Raw genomic sequence first — 20918 nt, 5'->3', positions numbered from 1 at the left:
CATTCAGCCCCATTCTCACAGACAGAAGCCTTTCATACCAGGAAATTGATCTCTAACCCTCGCTAACAAGGCCCGCCAGTTTGACCTGCTGCGCATCTGGTTCATGGTAGTGTTCCTCCGTGTTAATATTCCCTGACACCTCTAGGTAGAGTGTGATTCAAGTTTCTGGCTATAAAATCCTCCACTGAAGTTTGCTAACCACCACAGGGTGTTACCTACACACCTCTGAGACAATAGGGGCAGCAATAAAAGTGCTGTAAAATACAGGAAATTGTCACCTAGGTGGGGATTAGGCTGGGAAGTGCCAGTTTCAGAACTCCTCCTGTACCATTTAAAATACAGGTCAGAGTGGGCAGTCCATTTTTGAAGACAAGCTTTTTTTAATTATTACATTGGGTCACCATTTGGGTCCATATTAAAATATCACAACTAAAATAGGATGGATGGACAATAAACTTTATGGCAACATTTATGGTGCCCAGAAGAATCCTAATTACTTTGGGGATCCTTTGAGTTCTACTCTATTTCTACATGATTTTAGAAATATCTCAAAAACTGTTGGGTTGCTTGGTGCAAAATTTGGTACGGACAGTAATGTCAACCATTCACATGCACTTAGAACTCTGGTAATCCTTTTACTATCTTAGGAATGTCATCGGGTCAAGTTTTGTATTCACCGAATGCTTTTTTTGGTGATCAAGTGCCTGCAAAAGCATGGACATTCACATCACCACAACTGTTGTTTGTTTTTTGTGCTAATTAACAATTGTGAGCATAGTAATGTTGCAAACTTTGATGGTTAACATCTGCTAAAAATCAATGTGATGTCATAATTTAGCCAAATGCAACTGTTATTTACTCTTTCCTGTATGTGTGATAGTATGTTGTCACTGCAGTGGTCCCCCTCTTCTGGCTTCACATCTGATTTTAATTAGCTCATCACCTGACTACCATTAGCTCATCCTCCCACTAGCACTATATCTACCTTGGCCTTTCAATCACTCTGGTTAGTTCACCACAGTGAAAAGAATGCTTGGTGGCCAGCTTAAGATTGTATCTTTAGTTTTATGCTGCCCCACACTTGCTTCAACTGTCCCTGCTTGTCTACTTACTAGCAAAGCCACAAGGCAATTTCCCACCTGTCAAGCTACCCACATCTTCCCCAACACCTATGCTCCTGGATGCCATCACCACCATCATTTCCTTCCCCCTCTTTCCCCAACCCGAACCTATCCCTAGCTTTATCCTGTTTTCTAAAACACAACTCCTTCCACCAACAATCCATCTAGTCCTTTCCTTTCACTTCAGATCTGCCAAGTTTGTTTGGACCACTTAGCCATTAGAAAGCCATACTTCATGGCTTCAGTTGAAAGTGGGGTGAAAAGTCCCTAATTGTCCAACACAGCATTTTTCTACATAACCCTTCACACATCTTCTTAAACAGAGATCACACATTCCAGTAAATTGGACAAAGTCTACCAATACACCATCTCTGCTTTGTTAACTTTATTCAAGCTCCATCTCTGACCAACGAAGTTCACTCCTTGGCCAAGCAAGAAAGCTTTATCCATGGGTCTTGCATTTGAAGCCAGTTTTTGTGAATTCCCACATGATCGAAAAAGCAATCTACTACTGACAAAATGTCAGCTCGAGTTTCCAACCCTGAAGCAAACATTCATCAGATGCTATTAAACTTTCTATTCGTTCTCTTCCAAAATACCCAGCATCCCACTTTGGACAAAACACTGCAAAACAACAATAATTGCTCTGTCAATGCAGCTACTGTTCAGCCTCTAAAGGGTTTCTGTCAATCTTTATTGAGCTTTTGGTTCTACCTTTATCCCTGCATATGTAGCCAATTACTCTGTCGTTCATGTGGATTTCCTGTAAATCCCTCTGCTTCTCCTGACTGGTGTGAGTATGTTGAGGAATTATATTGTCTCATTGCTACATAGGGTTTAAAAAAAAACCATGGAGGCTTCCCACGTACATGCCTTGAGAAAGTTATTTATTACCATTATTTGTAATGATTTGGCAGCATGTACCTCACTTAAACTGCTAAATACGAGTCATTACCTGAATCGGACTGCATGCGAGTCCTTGATGGTCCCTTGAGGCTAAAACGTCTTGCCAAGCTAAAGTATCCTCTTGGATAAAAAAAACAGTTTCATGAGGCAGCTGGGTAATATATCCATCTTGGAAAAACAACAGATGATTGATGACGAAATATATTACTCTCATGTAAAAGAAAAAAAGATAAGTGAATGGCAGGGAATCTGGTAATGAAATGAAAGCAGACGTATGAATTGCACATACACACAATTGCATACTGGCCATGATTGTTCAAGGATAGAGTGCAAAAAGTCACACTCAATAACCTGTAACTTGTGCCTGAATCATGACTGCTAAAAAAATCAGTGACACAAACAAATAGTATTCGTAGAAATGGAGCCTTTAGTGCTTTCATTGTGCAGCATTTGCATGGTGTTACGATGAAAAGTCAGATTTTGGAGCAGTATAGAGTTCCTTCCATCTGCGTTTATATTTTGTCCAGCATTTTGGAAGATGTGAGATGTCAATTGATTGATTTACCTGCCAAATCTAATGAGAATAAATAAAAAGCTCACCACTGCTCTGTAGATACTAGAGAGCAGCTGTCACTCGCAATATCCACAATATCCACTACTGCCAAAACTATTAGTTCTTGTGTCATCACTGACCTCAGATCTGTTTTAAACCACAGAGCAGCTGTAAAAGCTTTTGCACCTTTTGCAACAGAGCTCACACAGTCTTCATTCATTGGCACTGATACTGATGAAAGTATGAAGCTGTGTGCATTAACCGCAAAAGTCGAAATCACTCTCACAGAGTGCCATTGTGGAAGATGGGAAACTGACCGTCTCACTTTTAGCTGCCCTCATAATCAGGTTCTCTGGGTCAGCTGCTCCATGCAGAGCTCACTGCTCAAAATGCCTTAAAAGGCCCACGCTGAGCGTGCGAGCAGCCCCCCTTGATGTCGAGATGACCAAAGAATGAAGTGGCAGATTGACTGTATGCAGAGAGCTGCACTGGTGTTGGCAAATTCTGTTTACATCACATGACACAATTAGCCAATACATTTTTAGAATGGTCCGTGGCATCTACATTGTCATTTCCTTATAAAAGAAGCAATTTGCATGAAATACAAGAGCAGTTTCACACATTCTTGTCACATCAGTGAACTGGAATATAAGTGAGAAGCATCATTGGTAGCTTGTAACACCTATTTGAAACAATAGGGGACCTTTCAGTCATTGTAGTACAGTTGAGGCTCATATTTGCTCTATGTTTGATATACAGACGGAGCCTTCCATCCATACACTGTGTCCCATTAATCCTTATTTCTGCAGGTTTTCTGCAAGCTTGTGGATTCCAACTAAACAATGCAGTACCACTTAAAATCGTAGGGGCAGTGTTGGGCAGTGAAGCCAAACCATAGACTTTATAAAACATGAAACACAATATGATACTTTGAAAAAAAGGAATTATCAATCCATGTGTCTTTAAGTATTATAGGACACCACTGTCTGCCTCCATATTTGCCTCTTTCTGAACAGATATATTATTAATATCTCCTCCATGGTTTGTTGTTGTCATAAACTTTTGACTCTTCACATTCATCTTTTGACCAATGCAAAGGATGCATGGAAGTATGAGGGTTATGACAATTACAGTGTTTAAGACCTGCACATCTATTTTCGTACGAAAGGGGAGCATAATAATACCTTAGTGTGTTTGTGTGTGTGAGAGTGGAAGAGAGAAGGAAGAAAAAAAAATCCTGTGCATCCCATCCAAAACTAATTTGATATTGTTAAGTGATGCATTCCTTCTTTAATGGGATCCAGAGGTCACTGTAAGCACCACCATGAAAGGAGTGTGTGTGCATGAGTGTGTGTTTGTGATTCAACTTAATAAAAATGCCAGGCTGCAGCAATAACTTTCCCCTCACATACAAAATGATAACAGTCTACGGTGGAGAAAGATCAGGCTGGTATTTATAACTGAAACAGAGTTGAGTGACAGGATGATGATAAACATGTCAAGAACCAGATTTTCTTCTTTTTGTTGACAGGAAATATTTGAATCAGCGCAGCTTTGCTTCACTTGAAAGGCAAGGACAGAGTTCACATTTGGGCCGGCGATGAAAAGCTATAAACAGTGAGATAAACACTGACGTACTCCAGCTCCTCTTTTAAGATAAAGTCAAAAATAAACTGTTATAAGGCCAAAGATGTAAGGTCGACAATGAAAGATAAGAAAGCTCTTGTTCTTGTTAACAGGAAATTAAAAGAGACAAACTCCAGCTGCAGTTGTCAGGAATAAGCCTGTCTTATTTTCTCTGGCCTCTGCAATACTTTAAAGCAAGGCAGTTATTGTTGTTATGTGCAGCCCCTTTATCACTGTAAGTATCCATCTGAGTGATTTACAGTTTGTCTTAGGTTCCAGCCAAAATAAACACATAAATTCAAGCTTTTAATAAGCTGTGCCAATCAACGTAGATACAAGCAAAACAAATGTGATCTAGAAAAAATAAAAGACAGAAGAGCAAAATGTAAAAACAGATACATCTGATGACATATCATGCAAGACGAGCAGCGGCGTTGCATCACGTTTAGTATGGGAGAGCTGTGTGTGAGTGTACAAATCCCACATGAATTTCAGCAGAAGAGATAGATGTAGGCCAGGGATTGGGGTTGTGTACACAGAGGCTTAATGACAGGACCCTGGAGGGATGGCACATCAGTCAAGTGGAACAGACAACACACACACATTAACCGGCTGTCTATTACACAACCCGTTCCCTTGTTTTCCCATAATTTAGCATTGGAAAGACAACACGAGCAGGGAGCGGCGGGCCTGACCGCGCTAGCAGCCGCAGGGTCTATGTCACACTCGGCCTACATGGGCAGCCACGGTTGTCAAGCCAACATGTGTCAGAAGAGGGTGTGTGTGAAACCATATAGCCTTGAGTTGATTCCCGAGGCACTTTTTTGTTAACTTTTATATGGGTTACTGAGCCAGAAACACAAAAGAGATTTTTTAAAGAGACAGATAACACTTCAGCTGAGTGATATGAGCTTAGCTCAGCACAGCAACATTAGTGTTTTGGTGGTTGGTTTAAATGCCACCAGGGCGTCAGATTTTGCAGCTATGTGTGATCTGAACGCTGCTTTGAGCTCAGTGCTTAAATAAACTCACTATCACAGGGAAAGTGGCGTGACTCGCCGTTTATGCGGGGTGTTTGCCCCCCTCCCTCCCAGGGACTGTGGTTGAATTTGGCTAGTGCAGCCGCTGATGGCATTCCACACCGACCCTCGAGTAGCAGGCCTGAGGTTCATGGGTAAACAGACAACCCGTTTGGTGGGCTTGGTGTGGAACTCCACAGCCTGTCTTGACTTCTAGTTTTCTGTCTCTCTCTTCTCCGGGCTCCACTTCTCGTCTTTCCTCTCAGGCAGCCATATCCTCAGTTGGCCTCTCTGTTAATTCAGACCTACCTGACAGTTCTGACTAAAACCTTCTGGGTTTACTATCTGTCCCGCTTGGCGACAGGCTCGGCTCTCTAAACACACATTGAAGACTAATCTGCAACAGATGGGAGACGGGCCCGGGGAGGAAGTAGCATAAAAAGGATACACAGCATATTTGTACCCTCTGAAGCAAACGATAGGGTTTCAACGGAGTTCCAAGCAAAGCCGGAGGAGGCTTGTAATGATGTGCACAGCGGCGGCTCCCAGGGGCTTAACTGGACATATTACTCGGAGATATAAGCTCTCCATCCGCAACCAGATGTCTGAAAGACCCTGAGGGGGATTCTTGAGGGCTTTTCTCTGAAGGGAACATGCACACACACTCATTCACACACTCTAAAAGCTATATGTAAAGTGTTGGGTAAATAAAAACATATGGAAACCAGCAAATGTGCACAGATACATACATGTGCACACACAAACAAGCCCACACATGTTGGATTTCACGGGTGGCTGGTGAGAGATAATGAACGCCTTAGCTCCTCAGTTTACTGTCTGGTTTTTGAGGTCATTAGTGTAAACACGAGAGACATTTATTACTACCTCATTAATGCATGTGGCAATTTAAGCCCGCTTTCTCTGGCGAAAACAAGAAACGTATGGATGCATTACTGAAAACCAGACGACTTTCAAACCACTGTTTGTATTTATTTTGTGACGAGCTCTTGGAAAGCCCCAAGCTTTCATCAGCTAACCACCACAAGTGAATATCTGTTACATTCTTCCTCGCTCTGAGATAAAATTGTCCTAGCTGAAGGATATGTTGCTGCTTGATTGCTAGCCGCAGAGCAAAAAAGGCAGTTGGTGGCATAATAGTGTGGCGGGAGGTTACATAATAAGAAAGTGTTCCTGAAAGTAATTGAAAGTGCAGGCTTCGCTTTCAGGAAACAAAACATCCAGAAATGGATTAGCAGCAAGAAAAAATTACCTCAAACTTGTAATAAGGGATTTTTTTGGCTTCTCGGGGCAGCATAAAGAAGATCAGAAGATGCTTTAATATTTTTTAGATTAAGTGCTAGCATAAAAGTTTCCTCTTTACATAATTATAACAACAACAACAACAACAACAACAATAATAATAATAATAATAATAATAATAATAATTATAATAATAATAATGCATTGGATTTAAAAGGTGCCTTTCTTAGCACTCAAGGTCACTATACAGGGCAGAGTTTGAAAAAACAATATCAAAATTAAGCTGATAAAATCAACAAGGCATGATACAGTGCAATTAATATATATATATATATATATATATATACATATATATATCCAAAAGGAAAATATATGTATATGTATGGAGCAATGTGAAGCATCCAATTGGAGTTTTGGCCATTATTCTTTTGGCTCTTTTTTGGTACCCACTATCTCCTGATAAAAATAAGTAGTATAAGTACCTGCTATGTCTGTGAAGGTTCTCAGTCATCCAGGTCATGGTAATCCAAAGCTTGATCCGTAAGGCAACTGGTTCTACCAGTCCAGTTGCCTTACGGATCAAGCTTTGAAGTACCTGCTATATATTCCACAATGCTAACCAGTTTATAACCACATTTTTTAGCTTTTTGATGCAAAGTAGTTAAGAACTGTGAATTCAACAAAGTCAACAAAAAAAAGAGTTATTAAAAAAGAAGCTACATAAACAACATTATCATATTTAAAAATTGTAGCTTTATGTACTAGCATAAAGGTGCTAATTTCCATTTGGTCAAAAGATATTAATTACTATTAGCATCTACTTGGAGTTTTGGCCATTGTTAGTTTGGCTCCTTTTTTTGGTCTCCACCAACTCCAGTGAAAAGATTTTGATAGGTACCTACCTACGCTTCATTATGCTAACCAGCTAGTTGCTAACTTTGTTTGCTTCTTCCTAGGCATCTAATGTTCTGAGTTTTTAAGAGTCAGCAAAAAAAATTAAAATAGGATGGGAAAAGTGAGCCAAATTAATATATGTGTGTGCCAAAAACAAAAACAGGACTATACAAATAACTATATTATAAACATACTGTATATATATATACTATAGTGATCCAAAATGCATTTGCAGGTTAAACTACATAATGGGCTGAAAGACCCTACAATATTTCTTAGAGCTGAGCTGGATATTTGTGACTCACCAAGATTAGCAGATTTTCCTTTTCACATTTGTTATAATTGCAAAATTTTGCCTCAATTAAAGCAGATTTAATTGAAAATATCACACTTACAGCAGCACCCCTGTCAATGCTGAATGTGTAGCTTTTGGCAAATTTCGGCTCAACCTTGTTGTTTTCCCCACCCTCACTTACTGAGTACTTATCACAACAGTCTATTTCCTGACTCCGGGTGGCATCAGATTGGACAAAGCCATTTCCCTCTCTGGGTAAATTAAAAGGCTGATATTCCTCTGGGATGGAGCGAGGCGAGGAGATACTGTGACGGATAAAGCATGTCCCCTGAGAATTCAACAGGCGACCACCCAACAGCCTAAAGTTCACATGAACGTTAACTAAATGTCATCTTGAATCTGTCACAGAGCATCAAAATTACTCTTTATCTCATCTAATTCTGCTTATCAAAGTATGCTGACCATGATCTGAAGCTTCTTGCACAACCCAATAGGTGAGCAGATTAAAGTAATGCAAAAAAGAAATGATAGATCAATATTTAAGTAGAGGAAGAAGGGCAGACTATGCCTGCTAAGCTTGACAAATTCAGCTTGAGATTTGGCCTTAGCATCAGGAACACACTGTCCAACACATGAGACCACATGTAACCAATTTAATGAGGGACGGCAGGAGCTGATTCATGTTTTCCTGCTGCACAAACCTAATAGAAATGGTACCATATATATCCATCTTGGAATATTTATAAATCACAATTTAATCCTTAAAAATATATACTATCAGTTCTATGCATACTGATGCACGTTTAAGAGATCTGATGGAACAAGACCATGTTTGGATCACGCCCATAATAACACTGTCCACAACCATGTATCTCCAAAATGTCATCCTTTCACTAACAACATAAGGATTGTTCTCAGACTTGTTGCAATGCATATTTTACATTATTTAATGGATTTAAGTTGAGCGTTTCTTCATTTGAGCTGAAAACATGAAACCACCACACATCAAACTGTAAAACAAGATCACCCATACAAGGAGTTTTCCACACAAAGGCAATATTGAATGATGTCGCACGCAACAAACCAGATACTGCTATTGAGACCTTTCATGTTTTTCCTAATCAAAAACAAAACTGAGAGCTATCATTTGTGTTCCGCCTCAGGGTGGTCATTTGACGAGGAGTAATTACGTGGTTTTTGCGCAGAACTCTTGTCTTCATATGTGAGACCATGCTTCCATCTATACTGTTTACTGTAACTCCAGTTTGAAAGCCTTTTAATTATTATCATCTAATAATCATCACCTTTAATGTCTGCAGAACCACCGCGGCTGGCGACTGGCAGTGTCTAGGCAGGTGTGTGTATGTGTGGCTTTAATCATCATCAAATAGAGCTGTGTGTATAGGTAATTAAGGTGGTGCCAAATCGACTCTAACTCGCAGGCACGAGTCAGGAACTCTCAACAACGCCTCAGTTTTGCGTCGCTAAGCAAGTGCTGCGGGCAACTTCATTTCAGCTTCACAGCAAGTTTTAACAGAGTGGTGTGGAACTCCCTCTCCGGGTCCATTACTCAGTGTCTGATATTCTTCTAAGCCCTGGATTACTTTTCCTCCCCACAAGCTGACCATAATACCAGGCTTGAGGAGCCAATGTGGCCTGCAGGGTTTGGTCTGTAACCACTCAGTGTGCACAAGGATCACGATTAGTGTTTCGCAGATCAAGGACTGACACACTCACATTTACACACCGCACCCTTGGACTCCTCTGCATATGGTCTATGGCCACTGTAGGCCAACATACACATACAATTTTAGCTTGTCTTTCAACATTTATAGAGCAATACGTCCATCAAACCTTAAGAACCTCAACAAAGCTGAATCTAATTAGTCATTTTAAACATTTACAGAAAAAGCAGCAACTTTTTATGAAGCACCTTTCATTCAAACAGAGAACAAACCTTCACATGAGAAAACAGAAAATGAGTACAATTGGATACAATATTGCAAGATTAAAAAATGAAGGCAATAAAGCAATAAAAATGCAAGAAAAACATATAATACTCAGCATTTCGATACTAGAGATAAAATATACAGTAAAAAATAGAAAACTCATGCTATATTATTACTCTAATCCAGTTCTTCAGTCCATTAATGGTAAAAAAAAAAAGACTCACTACAATTGCCCAGAACCCAAGCTGACATCCATAGTTACCCACAAAATACCTCCAGAATGTCCCTATACAAATCATATGGTAGAGCAAAACAGCCACTCTACTAGGCTCTGTTTCTCTTCACTGATCAGCCCTTCATTGTCCGTCCATTTAAACATAACTACTGTACACGGGATAGTCGCTTGGCAAGTGTGTGCATATGCGTGTGTACACTGTATGTGTGAGTGGGTGTTTTCTGAGGCCTGGAATGATTTACACAACCCCACACTCGATTAATTCCAGTATGACAGCACAAACCTGCCTATGTGTACACACGCTGGTCTGAGGTATTAGGCTGACAGAGGCGCACAGACAGAACAGTGTTGACTTGCTAATAGATGGAGGTCTCTCCCTGCCTTTTTTTTTTAAACACACACGCTTCACATTCATGTTTATGTTTCTCATTGGTTTCATTTATTTAATGTAATGCCAGTATGAGCAGCAACTTGAAAACGGAGACACAGGAAATCTGTTAAGGCTGCACAACTACAGCCAGCCAGCAAAAAAAATCCTTAATGTAAACACTATTAGTTTGTCATTATGATAGTATGCCATTCAAATGTAAGAAACTGCTTTAAAACACCATAAACCTATCAAAGATTGGAGCTAAAGAGCAATGTTTTAAGCTAACCGAGGATTGTCTCTGTTGTTTTAAGTGGCGAAAATCTCCATTCAGATTAAATCTGGAAACACAACACATCTTGAGCTCTTCAAACAGCTTTACCGCTGTGATCAGATGAGGTGTTTTCAGCTAAGGAGCCAATAGCTCTAAATCCAGCGCACCCCTTGGTTACTGAGCAAAAATGATTTTCCAGGAGGGAGTCCAAAAATATCAAAACAATCTCTAGGCTGGATTTCCTTTCTGGCACTTAAACCTTTACTGGAAGATGAGAATCTGGGTTGCACATGAGAAAAGGAAGAACTGTCGGATGAAGACTAATCGGGAGACACCACTCTGAAAAATGAGCAGTCAGTTTAGAAATTGTCCGTGAAAATAAAGTAAAGCAGCTAAAAGTCAAGGATGCATTCATGGTCTGTCAACCTTTTCAGCTAAGGCTATGCCAGTCCTGTAATTGTGACATTACTTGCTGAGTCAGAGTTTGTCTTCCGTTGAACTTCAAAGAGCATCACATCCTACTCAGCTAAAAACATTTCCGTGTCTTTGCAATGATAATTTTTAAGTGTCACAAACTTTTCATCTGGGTGTTTTATGTTTCTTTGTTAAGCTAGCAAAAAACTCCTACCAGACTTCACCATTGTTGACTTTTTGGGATTAGCTCAAAGGCTTACAAGCAGGAAAAATCTATCAAATTCTTTGTGAGTAACAAGGTAATTTTGTCGCCTTTTGGGTAATAATCTCGTCTGCTTTCCGGTGCAGAATAATTTAAGTTTGCCAAACATACAGTTCCCATGTGAGTTTGGTCAAATCTGAGGCTACAGTTAGCTTAGTTAGCACGAAAAACATGTGGAAAAAGGGGAAACAGCAAGGGATTCAAGGATTCAAGGATTCAAGGTTTTTTATTGTCATACCAACACAAGCTGTCGCATGATATGGAACGAAATTTCATTTCTCAGGTCCCATATAAAGCCACAAAGAACACACAATTAAGGGAAGACAGCAGTAATAAATATGAAAATATAAATACATAAATAAATATTGTGCATGGACTGATTGAGTTATTTATGTCATAGTGCAATTAAATGTGCAAATGTACAATGTGCACGTTTTGAGGTAGTCTAGACTGTTTGTGTCAAAAAAAGCTGACATAATCTGCCTACTAACACCTTTAAAACTTACATCCTAACAATTTATTGTTTAATTTGTGTTAACAATTACATTTTAAAGTGACAGTAAGTGGTTTTATGGTGGTTGTGTTTCAGACTCTATTGGCTGGGTCCTGTGACCACCTTTGAATCTCTTCTGACTGAGTGGCAACCGTTGCAGCTGGGATGCCAACGAGACTCCATTCTAGCAAAGGTTAAAATTCAAAAGAAATTTGATTTAGGCTAGCTGTTTTATCAATTTGCATTATTTGGACTAAGCTAACTATTGCTAAAACTACACAGTCAGTAGGCGACAAGTGAATATTACCCTAGCCAGTTAAGGCGGATGGCACCCCACCAATGAGTTTGGTTAAGCTCACAAATTCTGCCTGTTAAAAGAAAAATATTTCCATGCTACTGTTGCTAAATGCTTGCTGATTGGATTAAGTTTGCTCTGTCAGTAATATCAAGCACTGTCTAGATCTGATCTGTAAGTTCTGTCAGGACATTGACTGAAAACATTAAATTGATTGTTTGATTCACTGGCAACCATTTTTTATCATTTATTCCACTGCTGTGGAATATTAAATTGGATGATAGTGTTAAACGTATAAAATATGAAAACAAAATACTGAAAAAGTACCAATTTCAAGCATAAAATCAATGTGTGTATAGTACTCCAGAACACCAATCATTGAAGCTACACCCTGACTTGACTCTCCCATGTGGTCCAAATAGCTGACCAATTAACAGCAGCTTAACTCCTGCTTCAAAAACACCTATCTCTTTCTATCACTCTTACACACACACACACACACAAACACATGCATGCGCACAAGCACACAAAGGTAACAAACAAGCAGATCCTCGACCACTCGCACTGAGTACCACACACAGACAAAGAGATACACACATGTACACACACAAAGGTAACAGACGAGCAGATACTCATTAACAAAGGCTCAGCATTGCAGAGTGCGTACCCCCAGCAAAGTGTAGCATAGTCTGGCTGACTGGCCCCCCACAGAGAGGGAATACACCTCCAGTCACCTGATCCCTCTGCTGCTCTCATCCTGGATCAGCTAACTCCACAGCAAGCTGTCATTCAGTTACAGACACCAGGCCAAAAAAGGTATAAAAACTCCAAGCACTGCTGAGGAATGTTAACTTTGAAATGTCCCTAATAACAGTATTCATAAAAAAGCTCCAGAGCATTAAGTTAAGTTTAATGAAAAAGCTTTTGTTTCTCTCTCTTTAAGGATTTTAGACTCACACTCAGATGGTCCAGACACTGACAGTCTTCAGTGCAGCATCTTTATAAATAAGTCCCACCACTAGGTGCCACCACTGGCTTCAACTCAGATCACACAGCTCTGAAATTTTCATCTCAACATGGACTCAATATTCAGTGTTCAAACATTTTTTTTTGGAACAATATGTCTTGTTATAAGATCCTGACTTTTATCTCAAAAGCATAAAGATATCTTCAAAGTATCATTCTGGAAGAATTCGACTGAAATGAAAAAAAAAAGACAAAAGGATACCACTCCAAAGTTTGTTTAAAAAGTAGGTTTATGTCTGCGGGCTCAGCCGAATATGAGCAAATGTCTTTCTTGGTCACTTGTCTTGTGTTGTGGCTTCACTTTGTAATGTCTCTGTGGATTTTGGCTGTGGTCAGTCAGCACTGATGTGATACTGAAGAGCTGCATGAAAGGACTTTGAGAAGTGGGCTCGTAAAGAGAAAGGAAAAGGAGCAGACAGGCAGACAGAGAAGACCACCTGAGTGACAAGCAACAGCTGAGTTCACACATCTGGAAACCAAAACGCAACCCTCCATTAAGTGCGTCTTTACGCACAGACACTTTCCGAGCTGAAATCCCCCCAGACTCCTCCACAGATTCACTTTTTTCTCTTCACCTTCCGAGCAAATTTGTCTCAGAGGCTCAGAGCCTTAACTGTCCGCTTTCTCTTTGCTTTTGAGTTTCTTGCTCTGGAGAAATGGAGCCCCAAATCGTTTCCATATCTTTACCTTGTTGGTGTGTGGTGATTTTCGAAAAAGAAAATGTTTAGAAGCCACTCTAAACTTTATCTTTTTTTTTTTCATGATTTTAAAGGAAATTCTACCCCCAAAAACTTCACAAAAAACTCTGCACCAGTGAACAACAATGTTAAGTTGAGACAACAAGATAACTGGAATATTACGATCCCAAAAACTTGACACTTACCCCTCTGCTGCAGCAACTTGGTCCGGGTTCGAGTGAATATTCCGTTTTTTTTGCAGACTAAAACCACGACAGTGGAGGCATCCGGGCGTAATGCATACGAAAATCTCAACTCAGCGCTGTTTTAAGTCCTGAATAGGCTCTACATATGTAGTCTTTCAGTGCATAATCGTGTATATAGAGATAGAGAGAGAGTTGAGGACGAGGACCAGGGTTGAGCGCAGCGCAGCTCTGGCATCAAGTTAAAGCGTCGAGAAATGACATTAACGCTGCTCTGCGCCGATTGGCTCAATCATGAAGCTCCCCCCCTCCTCTTTGCCTCCGCCACACACACACGAAACACACACACACATACACACCTTTTCTGCCTCACACACAGAAAGCATATTGTAAACATCCCTGACTTTATAGAAGCAACTCCACATGGTCTATTATTCACATAGATAAGAGGTTTCTATTAGAATGTATGGGTTAAAAATAAAATAAAGTGTGGCTATATAGACTACAAGTGCCCACAGGAATTCAGCAGCCATTATGTAATAAAATGTACAATAAATTCACTTCTTCTTTATATTTCAGAGTTTTGAATCCTCCATTGGATGGGCTATCACTAAATGTTGCTTCAATTCCCCATTTCCATGGGCCAGTGCATTCGTGAGCTGTCTGCAATCATAAGCTATTTTCACACATGCACAAAACTGCTGAAAACTTCAAGAAATCTTCAAGGTGAGCTGTGCACATGTGAAGATGGAAGTTGACCAAAATGGTCCAAAACATACCTCCTGACATCATTAAAGTTGAAAAGAAAAAACAACATTTATCTGACTCTTACATACATTCTGTATGCCACCATGCTTTTCTTGTCTTACCTGCAATAAGAATAAGTAACTCACTCTTAGGCTTACAGTCAAAGTAGCAGGAAGTCTTTTTGTCTTTCAAAGGATTGTGATTCCATTACATCATGGAATTGCAATTTTTAATGACAATCATAGACTGTAACATGGGCGTAGTTTGAGTGATGTCACCCACTGTTTTTTGGAGAGGGGTTTTGAAGCCAAACGATGGCTGTTCCCATTTTGAAAATGCTGACTCAATCTAGCTTTCAGTCAACCTGGACACTGTCTTTAAAAAGGGTTGTGTTTCGAAGCGTCCATATGAATGCCCACCCCCTCTTATCGTATTTTAAAAATCGGAAGTTGAATTTTTGCCTCACAGCTAGAAGGTTCCTGGTTCAAATCTCCGGTCGGGCAGGTGCCTTTCTGTGTGGAGTTTGCATGTTCTCCCTGTGCATGCGTGGGTTCTCTCCGGGTACTCCGGCTTCCTCCCACAGTCCAAAAACATGCTGACCAGGTTAATTGGTCACTCTAAATTGCCCGTAGGTGTGAGTGTGGGTGTGAATGGTTGTCTGTCTCTCTGTGTTGGCCCTGTGATGGGTTGGCGACCTGTCCAGGGTGAACCCTGCCTTCCGCCCAAAGCCAGCTGGGATAGGCTCCAGCCCCCCCGTGACCCCTAACGGGATAAGCGGTCAAGATAATGGATGGATGGATGGATGGAAGTTGAATTTTCCCAGTTCACAAATTGTGATATATTTTTTAGCTTTTCCACATGGAAAGCAAGGAGGACAATGGTTGATCTTTTGGCAACCATGTAGAGATGTAGCAAAGGTGTTCCCATTCTGGAACAAGATCCGAGTTCCATTTGAAGCAGGAATAGTCAAAAGGTGGATCCGAGGCAGGCCTTTGGCGAAATACAGCCATCTATCAGACTACTCAAAAAAAATTGCCCCCTGTCCAATGTGTACAAATAAAGATGAGCTATTCATACCAATACCTTTTGTACCAGGTGGTTAAGGTGTTTAATTTTAACATTGATGTTAATGGGGACTCCTCAGCTTTTGGAGCCACCCTTAAATGAACAGTCAAAAAACTGCAGTTTCTTCCACTGATACATTGGCCTAATCTTCCTTCTCTTCAAGTTGCCACTTGAAGAGAAGGAACTCTGCAGTCTTGTGTTGAAGGGCTCCTTAGTTGGAAGCTCTGAGGAAGGACAGAAGAGAGATCGGTCTCAAAGAAAGTTAACAGAGTTTATTCTGGTCACAGGTAAAGCATGTGCTCAGCTGAGGTCTCAGCAGGAATGAACCTCAATGTACAGAAAAGATGAACAGTTATCTTCTTGGGCTGCACCTCCAATCTCTGATTCCTGTTCAAACAGCTTCAGGGTCGTCTCTACCGCAGGAGTCACAGTTTCGGTTACTCAGAACGTTCTGTGCTCCTGATGATTATACAGCAGAATCGTTTTCTAACACAAAATCAGCAACATTTCTATCTTAAGTCTTTAAGTGAACTACTTTGGGCATAAATATGGATAAACATCAAGTCAAATAAGACTCTTCAAAAGCAGCAGATCCAGATTTGTGTAGCTTAGCATTTGGACTGAGTTTACAGTCTTAGTTTTGGAGTCAGGGGAGAGAGAAGAGAAGTTGTTTGAATGTCCATGAAGTTGGCAGCGGGACAGACAGGGCAGGTCAAACAGTATGGCTTATTGTCCCTGCCAGCCAGCAAGTCGGCCCACACAGCGAGGGACCCATTGACGCCCTCGTTCACCCTGCTGGCTGCTGCTCTGACAACATCTGACAGCATGATTTACAACTTAAATTCACATTTCAGGTTTAAGTATTTGAGCCAATATCCAAAGAGGGAGGACAGTGGTAGAATAAGTCGAGGTACAGCTGCTGGGAACCTGGCAAGTGATGTTAACAGCTACTTTGAAACATTATGCTAAAAAGCTACTGAAAAATATTAATTGATTTGAGGCAGAATATCCACAGAAGCGTCCAGAAACTGTCAGTTTTTTTCCGTTTGACTAAGCTGCTTCTTTCACCTCTTAATTTACCTGCTCTATGTCACAAACACACACATGGCTGCTCAACTTTTTAATGGGGAGTTACATCATCTTTCGTGTCCTGATTGCTTTCTTTCCATGTGTTATGTTCGAATAGAGCCGGCCTCTGTGCCTCGCTTTGGCTCTTTGTGCGCTCACACAGACATCTGTAACATTAAGCCTATTTACAGCAGACACAGACAGAGAGAGAGGGAGAGAGGGGTATAAAAGGTAAGCCTATAGGCCTACTCATACAGCCAGAGAGGAAGCTAAGGATCAGTGCGGCGTGGTGAGCACAAAAGGGGCCTCTGGGTTAGTAAATCCAGCCCCTGTCACCTATTTAGTACGTGGAAACGCGGCATGGTTGATGAAAGTGTCTGAGCCAGGCGCAGCACATTGTACGTCCCTGATCCGTCTTTTAACTCCTTTCTCCTCCTCCTCCTCCTCCTCCTCCTCCTCGTCTTTTCTTTATGGAGCACCGCTTTGAAAACAACCCAGATTGATGTGGGACCGCGTGCTTTGTGATGGCAGCTTGAGCAATGAATGCCAAACTGCTGTGTAAAGAGGTTATCTTTCCATCAGAGTATCTAGTTCTTAGAAGGTGTGTTAACTGAACTACAGCAGGCTCATCTGTCATTGGGTGGCCTTGTTAGTTATCCCAGATTTTTTTTTCATTTTCTGCTCCTGGTTGGTAATGAACTTGGATATAAAAGTGAAAGGAAAAATGAACGTCTGATCATAGGACTGATCTGAAAGTACATATTGAGCAATTTAACGACAGACATTTTTGTTGTCTCATAACAAAAACAACATGTAGTCTTACTGTGCTTTACTTAAAGAAGAAGTCTATACTGTTCTCTCTGTAATAATTACAGACACCCAACATTAATCCACGAAAAGCAAAGAACTTGGTAATGGGCAGAGACCATGAGCAAAACCAGACTCGTTGGTGTTCAGCCATCTGCCTCAACCAACAAACACTCAATAACATACACTATGTTGTTAACATGACCACGAGTGACATTGAACCCTGTGATAACAACCATCTAATGACAAACAATACTCAGAGCCACACATTTAACTGCAGATTCCAGATAGAAGCTTTGAAATGAACTATAATTAAGATAGCTTGAGAGATGGTTTGGCATCATCATACAATAAAAAAAAGATGTCTCCTTTCCTGGTTGTGACCCATCAGGCCCCCTCTCTTTGTGACCCTGTATAACCCAGCCCCAAAACCTCCACCACCACCCCCCTTTGTGCGAATGAGGTAAGTGGTTCCAGATTTGGCCTAAAGGAAAACTGTCAATCAAGCTGTGGGAATCTGGGCTTTGCTGTTTTGTAATGGTCCGGTCTCCCAGAAAACATCATCGAGAAGACAGTGAAAGGAAAACTGTCTGAATCATGCTCTGACTGCGTTACCGACTGTTTGAATGAAAATAAACTCAGGTCTGAAAAAAATAAAGAACTTGTGTTTTGACAAATGTTGTATGTGTTTTAAACCAGGATAGTATATTATGGTAAAGAATTTCAAGTCAGTCACCATCACTCATACATGTTTCTCCCTCCTCTGTCATTACTCTATCTGCTCATGTCATCTCTGTTACTACAGGCAGAGTTTGGGTGGGGGTGTACTGTTATCACTGGGCTGTCATCAGATGCGTGAGTACACTGAAGTCAGGGATGGTTGGATTACGTAGTGAAAGGATCTATACAGTGGCTGTGTAACTCTCTCATCCATTTTTCAGTTCTATAATTGTGATGCAAGGCTGTACGAATCTTCTTCATCAATGTGTGGACACAAGGAGAAAAAGAGAGAGACTGAAGGAAAATAAAATGGAGACGTGAGAATGGTGGAAATGGCTGAAAATAAACACATACAAACTAACTCCCATTCTTTGTGCTAGCTAGCTTACGGCTAATGTTGCCAGTTGTATTAAGGCGTTTTTCCACCGCAGGAACTTTACCCCGGAACTAGGGACTTTACCCCTGAACTACGCGCATTTCTACTGGAGGAACCAGGGTCTAAATTTAGTTCAGGGGTAGAAAATCTCCCTCCTGAAAAGCCCCTGCTTCGGGGAGTAGTCCTTTTCAAAGGTCCTGGGACTTTCGGTTGAACGTAACGGTGTTAGTGGAGTTTACACAGATGTTGAAACACAGAGGAGAGTTCCTGGAAATGCAAACTAGTTTAGTTTTTTATTAAGATTTCAAAATATTATTTAGTATATATTTTTTTCTCCATACGTCACTGGCCTGATTTGCACAATCTACCCGGGACTTCAGCCCGCAGTTGAAAGGCAGACAACAATGGGGGCACAGGAACCTTTTAGTTCTGGGGGCTAGAAGACCCCAGAACTCTTGGTCGAAATGCACCTTTAGTTCACCCCAAAAGCAAAGTGTTCAGGGGTCCTTTTGAGAAAATTATTACACAAGCAGCTTTCTAGCCAATGGTGACATGAGAACATTGAAACAATCATCATCTACATGTATGTACAATACAAAATAAGTTGCTGGAGGCAGCTGCTTGGGTGCTCAGATTAGCTACTTTTTAGCCTTTAGGTTTTATATGGATTAAATAAATAAGACAATGTGTTGTTTAGTATGCTTTGGAAGTGCCTGATGGTATATTTTTATTAGGATAGACAGGGTCAGGCAAGCTTGTGTCTAAAGTTAAGCTAGCTGTGCCTCCACATTTTCTTTAACCAACATGAAAATTGCATGAAGCTTCTTGTTTACTTCCTCACAAGAAAGTAACAACAGTATCTGCTAAAACTTAGCACACTTCAAGGTGTCTGTGTCTTTAACAGTTATAGTGGCAAACAGAGCCAACAGGAAATGTTTTATTTTAATGCTGAAACATGTTCAGCTAGCATTAGCTTTATCTTTAGCCTACTAGACAAATGACTAGATTGAGCTGTATCGACTTGTTGGTGAATTCAATATGTTCTACTCAATTTTAGAATTTAACTATCTACCTTTGTAGAAACTATAGTCCAGTTTTCTATCCAAGGGTAACAGCGTGAGTCATTTTTAAGGGGAATAACTCAGAATGACAAGTGGACCTTCAAGGGTGAGATGTGGTGTGACACAAGAGAGGCTTAGCCCACTAATTAAACTAATTCAGGTATTTTTATGAGAGGAAAAGGTCCGAGTGGATGGAGTGGAACGCAGTCTTTCCTCATTTCTGAAATTCCTGCCATCTGTGAGTGGTAATTGTTGAATGAAGTAAATCAACAGTCGATGCCCCCCTACAGGGACACTCACACACACATATACATGTACACAGTTTCCAGACTCACTGGTGTGGTGTTTTTTCAGACAGGTGTGTGTCAGCGAGTGAGTGCACTGGTTAAAAGTTAATCCCATTAAGTGGATGTGCTGTTCGTTGCTCTAGGCACGTCCAGTTCCTGCACACACAACAACTCATGGTGATACCACTCAAACTCCACTAATTAGGCTAAGGACGTTAAGGACATCCGGCGTGCTACCTCCAACCTGCGCAGGACCTCCAGCGGTTAAGTCTCCATAGCTGGCATACCTGAGCACTTTGTCAGACACTTGAACCCCTGAGAGCCTTGCTCTTTAACTCTTAAGTCTCTGACCATATTAGGTTGGGTGGTCGTTAAGCTCAACTCGAGTGGATGGAAGTCGTCACGTCACTGCCTGCTGCATCCCCACTCTTAAACACGATTACTGGACATGTCACTCACTGCATGGCAAAAAGAGCAACACTTGACCAATATAAAGGACATAATGGCTCTTCAGCAGAGTAATAAATGGGACATACATGTGAAATGTGTACGAATTCTAGGGCCAGTAAACTGATGCCTCCTGTAATTGATGTGTAAGAGTAGGCCTAAAGAGCTGACAGCTTCTGTTGTGTTTGTAATTCATTTAATATCTGAGACTTCTGGACAATCATTTACATCACATTAAATTACTTTTTATTTTTATCTTTCCCCTGCATTACATTTTCACAATTCATCACAATTTCCTTGTGCAGAGTGAGATCTACAAATGTCAAATGCAGTTTCTAGTGGCAGAGCTTTTTTAGGCACATGTAAAAATCCAACTAGCAACTTAAGGAACAGGAATGCTTCAATGCCATAGTAGTTGAGAGGCAACGTTTAAAGACCCCAAAGCCAAGTTTTGGCTGGATGGCTGCAGAT

At 40.8% G+C, this 20918-nt stretch overlaps 1 protein-coding gene and 1 long non-coding RNA gene across 2 annotated transcripts in view; one reads left to right on the top strand and one right to left on the bottom strand.

The window, feature by feature from the left end:
• Positions 1-14105, bottom strand: part of prickle1b (prickle homolog 1b) — a 31761-nt gene extending 17656 nt beyond the window's left edge. The window contains exon 1 of the mRNA XM_034673496.1: positions 13873-14105. The gene's annotated coding sequence lies outside the window, so the exon portion shown is untranslated. The remainder of the gene's footprint in view (positions 1-13872) is intronic.
• LOC117804991 lies at positions 11764-14683 on the top strand. Its single transcript, XR_004629312.1, has 2 exons — positions 11764-11861; positions 14449-14683. It is a non-coding gene; the product is annotated as an uncharacterized LOC117804991 (long non-coding RNA).
• The last annotated feature ends 6235 nt before the right edge of the window (positions 14684-20918 follow it).

The sequence above is a fragment of the Notolabrus celidotus genome, chromosome 21 (genome assembly GCF_009762535.1).
Source record: "Notolabrus celidotus isolate fNotCel1 chromosome 21, fNotCel1.pri, whole genome shotgun sequence".
NCBI lineage: Eukaryota > Metazoa > Chordata > Actinopteri > Labriformes > Labridae > Notolabrus > Notolabrus celidotus.
Note: the sequence above shows the minus strand (reverse complement) of the source record. Positions and strands in the feature narration are given on the sequence as shown.